Source organism: Manis javanica, chromosome 3 (assembly GCF_040802235.1).
Source record: "Manis javanica isolate MJ-LG chromosome 3, MJ_LKY, whole genome shotgun sequence".
NCBI classification, from domain to species: Eukaryota; Metazoa; Chordata; class Mammalia; order Pholidota; family Manidae; genus Manis; species Manis javanica.
Genome location: NC_133158.1, coordinates 27,822,053 through 27,834,780, shown reverse-complemented (window position 1 = coordinate 27,834,780; position 12,728 = coordinate 27,822,053). Strand labels below are relative to the sequence as shown.

Genomic DNA, 12,728 nt, shown 5'->3' with positions numbered 1-12,728 from the left:
ATGAAGGAAATTCTGCCATTTGCAACAACATGGATAAACTTAAAAGACATTATGTTAAATGAAGTAAGCAAGGCACAGAAAGACAAATACTATATGATCTCACTTGTATTTGAAATTTCAAATAGTCAAACTCATAAAAACAGAATTGAGTGGAGTTTACTGGGAGCGGAGGGGAGGAGGAAGTGGGGAGACATTGGTCAAAGGTTCAAACTTTCAGTTGTAAGATGAATAATTTCTGGAGACCTAATGTAAAGCATGGTGACTATATCTAATAATAATATAATGATGTAGAGTTAATACTCGCTGAAAGTAGAGCTTAAGGATTCTCACCATAAAAAGAAAAGGTGGAGGAGCCAAGATGGTGGCATGAGTAGGACAGTGGGAATCTCCTCCCAAAAACATACATATTTTTGAAAATACGACAAATACAACTATCCCTAAAAGAGAGACCAGAAGACACAGGACAACAGCCAGACTACATCCACACCTGCGAGAACCCAGTGCCTGGTGAAAGGGGTAAGACACAAGCCGCAGACTGGTGGGACCTGAGGCCCCTCACCCCAGCTCCCGGTGGGTGGAGAGGAGTCAGAGAGGGGAGGGAGAGGGAGCCCAGGACTGCTAAACACCCAGTCCCAGCTATACGCACCAGAGCGCAGACACACAGTGCATACGTGGGGTGCTGGAAACTAGGGAAGCAGGACAGTAAGACCTGTGAGCGGGTCCCGCAGCCGGTGCCCCTGGGACAGGAACCCACAGCTGGACGGAAGCATCCCAGGTCACAGCCCAGCAGCTGGAAATTCCAGGGAACTCCGGGTGCACTAACCCCCTTGGTAACAGCTCTGAGACCCCTCACAGAGATAAACAGCCCCCTGTCCATTACTCCTCTGGGGCTCCGCCATAGCAGAGCAGCAGCCTGAGGCTGGGCACACCCACAGCAAGGGAGCCTCCTCCATACAGGCCAGGCAAGATACAGAGACCCAGTCTACATGCAATTGCCCAACACAAGCCACTAGGGGTCGCAGTTGTACCAGGAAAGAAAGGCCAGGAGCAAGTGGAAAGAATCTTGGCTCTCCCAGCTGACAGATGAGTCAGTAGCATACCAATGCGCCTATCAAAATGAAAAGGCAAAACAATTTGATCAAGACAAGACTAACCCAGACATCTTCGACATCTTCTACATCTTCCCCTGAGAGGGAACCTGGGGAGATAGATTTAACCAATCTTCCTGAAAAAGAATTCAAAACAAAAGTCATAACCATGCTGATGGACTTGCAGAGAAATAAGCAAGAACTAAAGAGGGAGAATACAGAAGTAAAACAATCTCTGAAAGGACGTCCAAGCAGAATGGATGAGATGCAAGAGACCATTAATGGACTAGAAAACAATGAACAGGAACGCAGAGAAGCTGATGCAGAGAGAGATAAAAGGATCTCCAGGAATGAAAGAATATTAAGAGAATTGTGCAACAAATAGAAACGGAACAATATCCACATTATAGGGGTACCAGAAGAAGAAGACAGAGAAAAAAGGGATAGAAAGTGTCTTTGAAGAAATAATTGCTGAAAACTGCCCCAAACTAGGGGAAGAAATGGCCTCTCAGACCACAGAGGTACACAGAACTCCCATGACAAGGGATCCAAGGAGGGCAACACCAAGACACATAATAATTAAAATGGCAAAGATCAAAGACAAGGACAGAGTATTAAAGGCAGCCAGAGAGAAAAGAAAGGTCACCTACAAAGGAAAACCCATCAGGCTATCATCAGACTTCTCAACAGAAACCCTACAGGCCAGAAGATAATGGCCTGATATACTTAATGCAATGAAACAGAAGGGCCTCGAACCAAGATTACTGTATCCAGCACGATTATCATTTAAATATGAAGGAGGGATTAAACAATTCCCAGACAAGCAAAAGTTGAGGGAATTTGCCTCCCACAAACCACCTCTACAGGGCATCTTATAGGGACTGCTCTAGATGGGAGCACTCCTAAAAAGAGCACAGAGCAAAACACCCAACATATGAAGAAGGGAGGAGGAGGAATAAGAAGGGAGAGAAATAAAGAATCATCAGACCATGTTTATAATAGCTCAATAAGCGAGTTAAGTTAGACAGTAAGATAGTAAAGAAGCTAACCTTGAGCCTTTGGTAACCACAGAGTTAAAGCCTGCAATGGCAATAAGTACATACCTTTCAATAATCACCCTAAAGGTAAATGGACTGAATGTACCAATCAAAAAACACAGAGCAATAGAATGGATAAAAAAGCAAGATCCACCCATATGCTGCTTACAATAGACTCACCTCAAACCGAAAGACATGCACAGACTTAAAGTCAAGGGATGGAAAAAGATATTTCATGCAAACAACAGAGAGAAAAAAGCAGATGTTGCAATACTAGTATCAGACAAAATAGATTTCATAATAAAGAAAGTAACAAAAGATAAAGAAGGACATTACATAATGATAAAGGGCACAGTCCAACAAGAGGATATAACCATTATAAATATATATGCACACAATACAGGAGCACCAGCATATGTGAAACAAGTACTAACAGAATTAGAGGAGGATATAGAATGCAATGCATTCATTTTGGGAGACTTCAACACACCACTCACTCCAAAGGACAGATCCACCAGACAGAAAATGAGTAAGGACATAGACACACTGAACAACACACTAGAAAAGATGGACCTAATAGACATCTATAGAACTCTACATCCAAAAGCCAGAGGATACACATTCTTCTCAAGTGCACATGGAACGTGCTCCAGAATAGACCACATATTAGGCCACAAAAAGAGCCTCAGTAAATTCCAGAAGATTGAAATCCTACCAACCAACTTTTCAGACCACAAAGGCATAAAACTAGAAATAAATTGTACAAAGAAAGCAAAAGGGCTCACAAACACATGGAGGCTTAACAACACGCTCCTAAATAATCAATGGATCAATGACCAAATCAAAATGGAGATCCAGCAATATATGGAAACAAATGACAACAACACAAAGCCCCAACTACTGTGGGATACAGAAAAAGCAGTCTTAAGAGAAAAGTATATAGCAATCCAGGTATATTTAAAGAAGGAACAATAATTCGAAATGAATGGTCTAATGTCACAATTATAGAAATTGGAAAAAGAAGAACAAATGAGGCCTAAGGTCAGCAGAAAGAGGGACATAACAAAGATCAGAGAAGAAATAAATAAAATTGAGAAGAATAAAACAATAGCAAAAATCAATGAAACCAAGAGCTGGTTCTTCGAGAAAATAAACAAAATAGATAAGCCTCTAGCCAGACTTATTAAGAGGAAAAGAGAGTCAACACCCATCAACAGAATCAGAAACGAGAAAGGAAAAATCATGATGGACCCCACAGAAATACAAAGAATTATTAGAGGGTACTATGAAAACATATATGCTAACAAGCTGGGAAACCTAGGAGAAACGAACAACTTCCTAGAAAAATACAGCCTTCCAAGACTGACCCAGAAAGAAACAGAAAATCTAAACAGACCAATTACTAGCAACGAAATTGAAGCGGTAATCAAAAAACTACCAAAGAACAAAACCCCCGGGCCAGATGGATTTACCTCAGAATTTTATCAGACATACAGAGAAGACATAATACCCGTTCTCCTTAAAGTTTTCCAAAAAATAGAAGAGGAGGGAATACTCCCAAACTCATTCTATGAAGCCAACATCACCCTAATAACAAAACCAGGCAAAGACCCCACCAAAAAAGAAATCTACAGAAAAATATCCCTGATGAACGTAGATGCAAAAATACTCAACAAAATATTAGCAAACCGAATTCAAAAATACATCAAAAGGATCATACACCATGACCAAGTAGGATTCATCCCAGGGATGCAAGGATGGTACAACATTCGAAAATCCATCAACATCATCCACCACATCAACAAAAAGAAAGACAAAAACGACATGATCATCTCCATAGACGCTGAAAAAGCATTCGACAAAATTCAACATCCATTCATGATAAAAACTCTCAGCAAAATGGGTATAGAGGGCAAGTACCTCAACACAATAAAGGCCATATATGATAAACCCACAGCCAACATCATACTGAACAGAGAGAAGCTGAAAGCTTTTCTTCTGCAATCGGGAACAAGACAGGGATGCCCACTCTCCCCACTGTTACTCAACGTAGTACTGGAGGTCCTAGCCACAGGATTTAGACAAAACAAAGAAATATAAGGAATCCAGATTGGTAAAGAACAAGTTAAACTGTCATTATTTGCAGATGACATGATATTGTACATTAAAAACCCTAAAGACTCCACTCCAAAACTACTAGAGCTAATATCGGAATTCAGCAAAGCTGCAGGATACAAAATTAACACACAGAAATCTGTGGCTTTCCTGTACACTAACAATAAACTGATAGAAAGAGAAATCAGGAAGACAATTCCATTCACAATAGCATCAAAAAGAATAAAATACCTAGGAATAAACCTAACCAAGGAAGTGAAAGACCTATACCCTGAAAACTATAAGACACTCTTAAGAGAAATTAAAGAGGTAACTAACAAATGGAAACTCATCCCATGCTCCTGGCTAGGAAGAATTAATATCGTCAAAATGGCCATCCTGCCCATAGCAATATATAGATTCAATGCAATCCCTATCAAATTACCAACAGCTTTCTTCAATGAACTGGAACAAATAGTTCAAAAATTCATATGGAAACACCAAAGACCCCGAATAGCTAAAGCAATCCTGAGAAGGAAGAATAAAGTGGGGGGATCTCACTCCCCAACTTCAAGCTCTACTACAAAGCCACAGTAATCAAGACAATTTGTTACTGGCACAAGAACAGAGCCACAGACCAATGGAACAGAATAGAGACTCCAAACATTAACCCAAACATATATGGTCAACTAATATTAGATAAAGAGGCCATGGACATACAATGGGGAAGTGACAGTCTCTTCAACAGATGGTGCTGGCAAAACTGGACAGCTACATGTAAGACAATGAAACTGGATCACTGTCTTAACCCCATACACAAAAGTAAATTCAAAATGGATCAAAGACTTGAATGTAAGTCATGAAACCATAAAACTCTTAGAAAAAAACATAGTCAAAAATCTCTTAGACATAAACATGAGTGACCTCTTCTTGAACATATCTCCCTGGGCAAGGGAAACAAACACAAAAATGAACAAGTGGGACTATATCAAGCTGAAAAGCTTCTGTACAGCAAAGAACACCATCAATAGAACAAAAAGGTTTCTTACAGTATGGAAAATATATTCATGAATGACAGATCCGATAAAACGTTGACATCCAAAATATATAAAGAGCTCACACACCTCAACAAACAAAAAGCAAATAATCCAATTTAAAAAATGGGTAGAGGAGCTGAAAAGACAGTTCTCTAAAGAAGAAATTCAGATGGCCAACTGACACATGAAAAGATGCTCCACATCGCTTGTCATCAGAGAAATGCAAATTAAAACCACAATGAGATATCATCTCACACCAGTAAGGATCGCTACCATCCAAAAGACAAACAACAGGAAATGTTGGCAAGGTTGTGGAGAAAGGGGAACCCTCCTACACTGCTGGTGGGCATGTAAATTAGTTCAACCATTGTGGAAAGCAGTATGGAAGTTCCTCAAAATGCTCAAAATAGAAATACCATTTGACCCAGGAATTCCACTTCTAGGAATTTACCCTAAGAATGCAGCACTCCAGTTTGAAAAAGACAGTTGCACCCCTATGTTTATCACTGAACTATTTACAGTAGCCAAGATATGGAAGCAACCTAAATGTCCATCAGTAGATGAATGGATAAAGAAGATGTGGTACATATACATAATGGAATATTACTTAACTATAAGAAAAAAACAGATCCTACCATTTGCAACAACATGGATGGAGCTAGAGGGTATTATGCTCAGTGAAATAAGCCAGGCGGAGAAAGACAAGTACCAAATGATTTCACTCATATGTGGAGTATAAGAACAAAAGAAAACTGAAGGAACAAAACAGCAGCAGAAGCACAGAACCCAAGATTGGACTAACAGTTACCAAAGGGAAAGGGACTGGGGAGGACGGGTGAGAAGGGTGGGATAAGGTTGGGAAAAAAGAAAGGGGGCATTACGATTAACATGTATAGTGTAGGGGGGGCACGGGAAGGGCTATGCAACACGGAGAAGACAAGTAGTGATTTTACAGCATCTTACTATGTTGATGGATAGTGACTGTGAATGGGTATGTGGGGGCGACTTGGTGAAGGGGGAGGCCTAGTATACATAATGTCCTTCATGTAATTGTAGATTAATGATATGAAAATAAAATTTAAAAAAAAAGAAAAGGTAATCATGTGAGGTGATGGGTATATTAATTAGATTGACTGTTAGTAATCATTTCACAACCTATATGTATATCAAAACATCATGTTTTACACCTTAAAAATATGCAATTTTTATTTGTCAATTATACCTCAATATAGCTGGAAAAAATTAAATGAGGTTTAGCTGAAATAACATTAAAAATATAGATTGTCAGTAGAGTTGTAGACACTGAGAAGTGACTAGTGGTTACCATGGGGTGAGGGTGGGATGATGGGTGGGGAAGGTGGGTGGGATAAAGCGGCACAAAAATTCTCAATGATAATATAAGTTGGCCATAGGGATGGTAGTACAGCATGGGGAATATAGCCAGTGATTCCGTAACATCTTTCTCCATAGATAGATAGTAACTGCACTAATCGGGGTGAGGATTTAATAATACGGGTAACTGCTGAACTACTGTGTTGTATACTTTTAAATCAATATAAGACTGCACATCAATGACACTTCAGTAAAATACATATATAGCTTGTGAGTGCCAGTGAAATCTCACATCTTTGGATACAAATATAGAATACTTTTCATAAATTTGTCTCCATACTCCCTCAAAGTTGTCTAAAAACCTGAATGGGCTTGAAACTGAGACGTTGAGATTTTAAATATTCACATTTGGCATCTAGAAAATAAGAAAGGAAGTGGTTTTAGCAGAGCTGAGAAAGCAAGAGAAAGGGGTGAAGTTTTTGTTGAGTTTAGGTCCAATTCTCCTCTGACTCAAGACCAATGTGTGATGACCGTTTTGGCATGTTTTCCTGCTTTCATCTGCTTCAGACACCAGACTCGCCATGATTCCTTCACGCCACAGCTTCTTAGCACCTGACAGCAGCACCCTCATATTTCTTGTCATCTCCCAGACGTCCTCACTCTTGGTGGGGTGCAATGACACAAGTCAATTCAAACATGAGGCAGAAGGTACTGAGTGGGTCCTGTACACCAGCCATGGAGCTTGGACGCTTCCCTCAAAGGGTGCCTAGGCTGGCTAGAAGAGGACTACAGTGGGGAGCACCAATGTTGCTTCTCTGGTACTCAGATTCCCTCATGATCAATTGGTCAGAAGCACGCATTTGGGCCAGAGTGGTGGCAAGTAAATTAAAGTAGAAAATGAAGACCATATAAAACAGATTTTCAGAGGAAAGCATTCATTGCACTTGTGCATAAGCCAACATAAGGGTCAAAGAAAAGGAAAAAATGACCATCAGAATTGACACTGAGGTACTGAACATGGGAGACAGGAAAATGAAGATGGTGTTGCTGTCAGATACCAAGAAGACTAGAGGGGGAACTGATGTAAAAGAAACGTAATGAGTTTGATTTTCGGCTGATGTAAAAGCAGCGAAAAAAACATGTGAAAATGGGCATTGGATAGAGAACGGGGCTCAGGAGAGAGAAGTGATAGAAACAAATCTCGTAGGAGTCTTTACAGAGAAGAATACGCTCAAGACAGAAAATGTGGGGATTGTGATGGTCAGAGCACCAGAGCTGAACAGTGACCCTTAAGACATGTCTGTGTTATGAAGGCTTAGAGTCAGCAAAGAGGGACCAGGTACGCTGGAGAACTAGGACAAGACACCATGGGAGGCAGGAGAGTTTGAAGAGAAGGAGAATGCTTACTAGTGTCAAAAGTTATCAAGAGGCTTTTAATTTGCTGAGTAGGAGGCTGCTGCTGACCTTGAGAAGAGCACTTCCCCTTCAGCTTTGTGCAAGGAGGTGAGGGCCGGGCTGGTGCGTCAGTGGAGAGAACCTGCAGGCAGCAAACTAGATTTTCTTCCACAGAAATAAGTGGTGAAATGAAGGTGTTTGCTTGAAGGTACTGAAGTCTCAAAAACAAATGTTTGTAGGGAAAATTCCAAAAGAACTTCACTTGGCAAAGCGACATTCACAATAGAAAAGAAAAAATAACCTTCTATATTCTAAATCACACTGAGAATACCCTCTTAGGTTTGTTGAATTGAAATTCCATGTAACTCACCCCATTCTTTTACATAAGAAAGGAAAAATGCTACCAATTGAACTATGACCCACATCATTTGTAAACTCTACCCTGATTTCAGAAATGCCAAAGTGTGTGTGTTTGTGTGAATGAAATTTAGTATTAGGATTACCATTTTCATTCTATAGATTGTTGGTTTAAATTATTAGCAGGTATACTTTTTATTCAGTAGTCTATCAATACACGCTAGGGCATGATATAGCCCCAGACACATCTGGATTCTGGCAATACTATTAAACAAATGTTGTTTTCAATCATCAAAACAAAATCATTTGTTTCAAATCATATTTGGTGTCGCTGAGCTCAACAAAGCAGGCATGTCCATTAATAAAAGTTTTTAAACCCTTCACCTTCTGAGTGCTTTACGTGGTCAGATTTGGGCAAATAATTTACTTCCCTCCTGGCAAAATTGCAGAACTTAAAAATAAAATAAAATAAAATAAAATAAAATAATTGCAGAACTTAATGTTTATGCTGAAGCAGCAGCTATACCCACTTTGCAGAACACTGGCCACCAGAGAAACATCCCCAAAGAAAATGAGGGCTCCCATAGACTACCAAGGCTCTTTTTAATCTTATTTATAAATACTGCAATTATATTCTGCAGGGAAATGAACTGAACATGGGTCCTTTGGCAGTTTTCCAGAGATGAAGGCAGTTTTCCCCCTGCATTTAACCTTGAGGTATACTTCCTCACAAACACTTCATGATTGATAATAGCTGGAGACAAGTAAGCAGCTTAAATTTTAAAAGTGAAATGATTACATGTTCACTTTTTTTTTTTAAGGAAAAAGTCGTGTACTTTATTCTCCTATCGGGTTGTTAGTGTTCTTGGTGAATCTGAAACTATCGCCCTCCACTACATCGGGAATGCAGTTCACACTGCAGTATGGCACAGTGGTTAAGAGCAAAACTTCTATTTAATTTGGGGTTGGAATCCCAGTCTTGGCACTGTTAGTTGTGTGACCTTTGTCAAATTACCTGTGTTAACTGATCTTTGTCAGATTTAACCTCTTCTCAACTGCATTAAATGTATCAACTGGATGGGAATAAATATGTCATCATTATCAGTCATTGAAATTTTTTTTTTGTCTTCACTGATTACTAAAGAATGTTTTCGTATACTCGAGTTCCTCAAGTTTTATCTTTATAGTTCTAGCCATGTTTCCCTTTCATTATCTATTTGAGCCCCCTATGCTCATCCATTTGACCAATTTTAATGCACTGTTCTCTGCACTCTTCATATTCTCTGATCCCCTGATTCTTGGTTCAAGGGTCTATAGATGCAATTCTTACATCACTAACCCCTGGGAGAACTCTTTATTTTGTCATGCAGTTCCTTCATGAAAAGTTATTCGACATCTAATACATACAAGGATCGTGCAAGACTATGCAGATGGAGATACAAATATGTTAGTCTTAATCTCCTGAAAGTTCAGTGGGAGTATGCAAATAATTATAATACAGCAAAAAAAAAAGAGAGATTTAGCTCAGAGAGTGTTAAGAGGATGCATAAGATGATGAATGAGACTTGACTATCAAATTTGGCAAATTGAACATGTACAGATGAAAGCTCAATTAGAGTGGAGTGAGGAAAGAATGGAAGTAAAAGGAGTTTGGACACATGTCACAAGGAATTTTGCTATAAAGTGAAAAAGATATGGGACCTTGGCTGTAGGAAGTTTGTAGGGTTTTGGGGGGCCTTTTGTTTTGTTTTTTAGATGAGAGATATACAGTCTATATTCCAATGGTGAGAATCTGGTAGAGAGAGATTAAACTGAGCAGGGAAGAGTCAAATATCCCTTGGGAGAGTAGGGGATGGGGGGAGATAACAAACTGAGTGGAGAGCCTGCAGTACACATGGATGGTTTATCCCCAGTTAAGCATCCAGAGGTGTCATCCATGGTAAAATGCAGAGGGGCGAGTAGGTTTAGTAGTAGGAAGATGCAGCAATTTTCTTCTGATTGTGTCTACGTTATTTTTCAGTGAAATAAGTAGAATACCTAAGAGTGAAAAAAAAAAAGAAGAAGAAGGACAGATAGGCTGGACATTTAAGCAGAAAGAACCTGTGACTTGTTGGCAGAGGGTGTGGCATCGGATTTCCAGTCAACATAGATTTCCACTAATAGTCAATCATCCACTAAGACACGGGTGTGAGACCAGTTAGAACACTTGTACATTTTCCTCAAGCCATATTCTGCCACTTAAGGTTCAGGGGTCTAATAGACGGAGAGTTTGAAGGTGGTTGTCAGGGTGGAACAGATGGAAAGGGGCAAAGGGGCTGAAGTGTGAGCACAGAAGCGATGACGACAAAGACTGCGGCATCAAACGGAGTAAAAGGAGCAGCTGACCTGAATGGGGTCACTGGGGATCTGAAAAGGGCCAAGCGAATGGCAAGAATGAGACTGTCTGCATGGTGAGGGAACGCAAAGGTAGCTGTGAGAATGTGAGGCAGCAGCAACTGAGATTTGGGGAGAGGTTCTCAGCAATGACGTCAAGTTTCAGGATATGTCCAAAGGAATGAGTGGCCGAAGCTAGGAGGCAGGGAAGATGACCAAATAAACGGAGGCCAAGGAGCTGAGAGAATGGGATTTGGGGCAGATGTCTCAGGTGACTTTTGAAATCTCCAAAAATAATGACAAGAAAAGTGACAGAAAGACAGAAGGCTGCGAGCAAATGAATTCAGGAAATGAGGAGAAATGAATGAGATTGAGTAGGTGATTATGACAAGCAGGACAGTCCAGTTTGTTGGCATGTGCTTCAAACAAGCTGAGTTTTTCTTTTCTTTTCTTTCCTTGTCAGAAGGGTCTTAGAAACAGTAATGAGTGAGAAAGGGAATGAAACCCTATAGGTAGGATGGGGCAGAGAAAGTTGTTCCTCTTTGGGGATTGTGAAGAAGCTGTATCGTCAGGGAAAATCCATTTTTTTATTCAAACCAGAGATAAAAGAAACATTAAGAGGAAATACTGAGGATTGGGAATTTTGGTAGTAACAGAGTACTATATATATTCCAAAGGATATATAGCAACTCTTTGGCAAGTGACATACTGGAAAGAGATGGGAGGTTAAGTCAGATTAAGAGATGCAAAGTGTTATGGGGATAAAATCTGGGTGTTTAAGGATCCTGAATATGAGGACTTTTGGTAAAAAGTAAAATGGGGATGAAGGCAGGAGAGTTCACCCCTTCTGGTTTTCTGGGAGAAGATGAATCAGTAGTGAGATCCGAGGAAACGTGGAGAGATGCTGATTTGCACTGGTGATGCATGTTCAGTATATACCAGGCCCTGTGGGATCCCACAGCACTCAGGCTTGTGGCTGGGGAAGGGGAAGTCTATACTGGGACCAGAGAGAAATTATCTGAGTCTTTCCTAAATCGAGGGGAGTGCAAGGTATGAAAAAGGAGCGGAGTTGGGAATTACCCAACATGAAGATACTTAGGAGAGGGGCAGAATGGACTGAGGAGGAGCTGATCTTGAGTCCTGGTCTGGAGCTAGTACGCCTTAAAAGAGATTACTGGCGAGTTGATGTTTGCTTAATGCAACACTAGAATTAATTACTACAAGCAAAATGCATTTAGGAACCTAGGAGTCTATCACACACAAGTGTAAAAAAAAAAAAAAAAAAACCTCCCAATAGAGATGCAGCATTTTAAACCTGCCATAAGGAAGATGAACATTAATGGGGTCTGTATGATCATGAGCTGATTATCCATAACACACTTAGTCATAAAGATAAATGGATTCTGAATGGATCTGGTGAGAGATTCTATTTACACTGCTGGTACTTCTTATTAAAAGAGACTATGGACTCATTTGAGGGATATATGTTCTTTGCAATTAAAGATGATAACTGGGCCCCTTAATGAGCCCATATTGGGTAATACATTGTCCAGTATTAGCATCATGTTCTTGCCACTTTTCAGGAGGCACAGTTTCCTAGAATCTCACAGATAATCACAAAGTGTAATGTAATCACTGAAAACCATTTGCCAAAAAACCTTAATTTATTTGACATGATTGGGAAATAAATGTTTCTACTTTAAGTACTATTTCAGATAACTTAAACATCTCCTGAGAGGATCCAAAATTTAAAGAAAAAAATGTTTTTGATGGGGTTCTCTTGAAGTTTATTGGTTCTTAAAACCGGGTTTATATAATTTGTTTAGTTATAAAGTATATAATTTAATCATTTATTGATTATTTAGACTAAGAAAGCTAGAGACATAGCTAGAATCATGGTTAAAAAGCTATGTGACCAAGGCCGAGATACTTAACTTCTCTCAGTTGTCCTTTCTTCCTCTATAAAACACATTGATACCTATTTTATAGGGTCACTGTAATGATTTAATGAAATA

The 12,728-nt window shown here is 39.7% G+C and overlaps 1 protein-coding gene across 4 annotated transcripts in view; it reads right to left on the bottom strand.

The window, feature by feature from the left end:
• Nucleotides 1-12,728, bottom strand: part of GRM7 (glutamate metabotropic receptor 7) — a 933,157-nt gene that overhangs the window by 837,922 nt on the left and 82,507 nt on the right. The gene's annotated exons all lie outside the window — the stretch shown is intronic.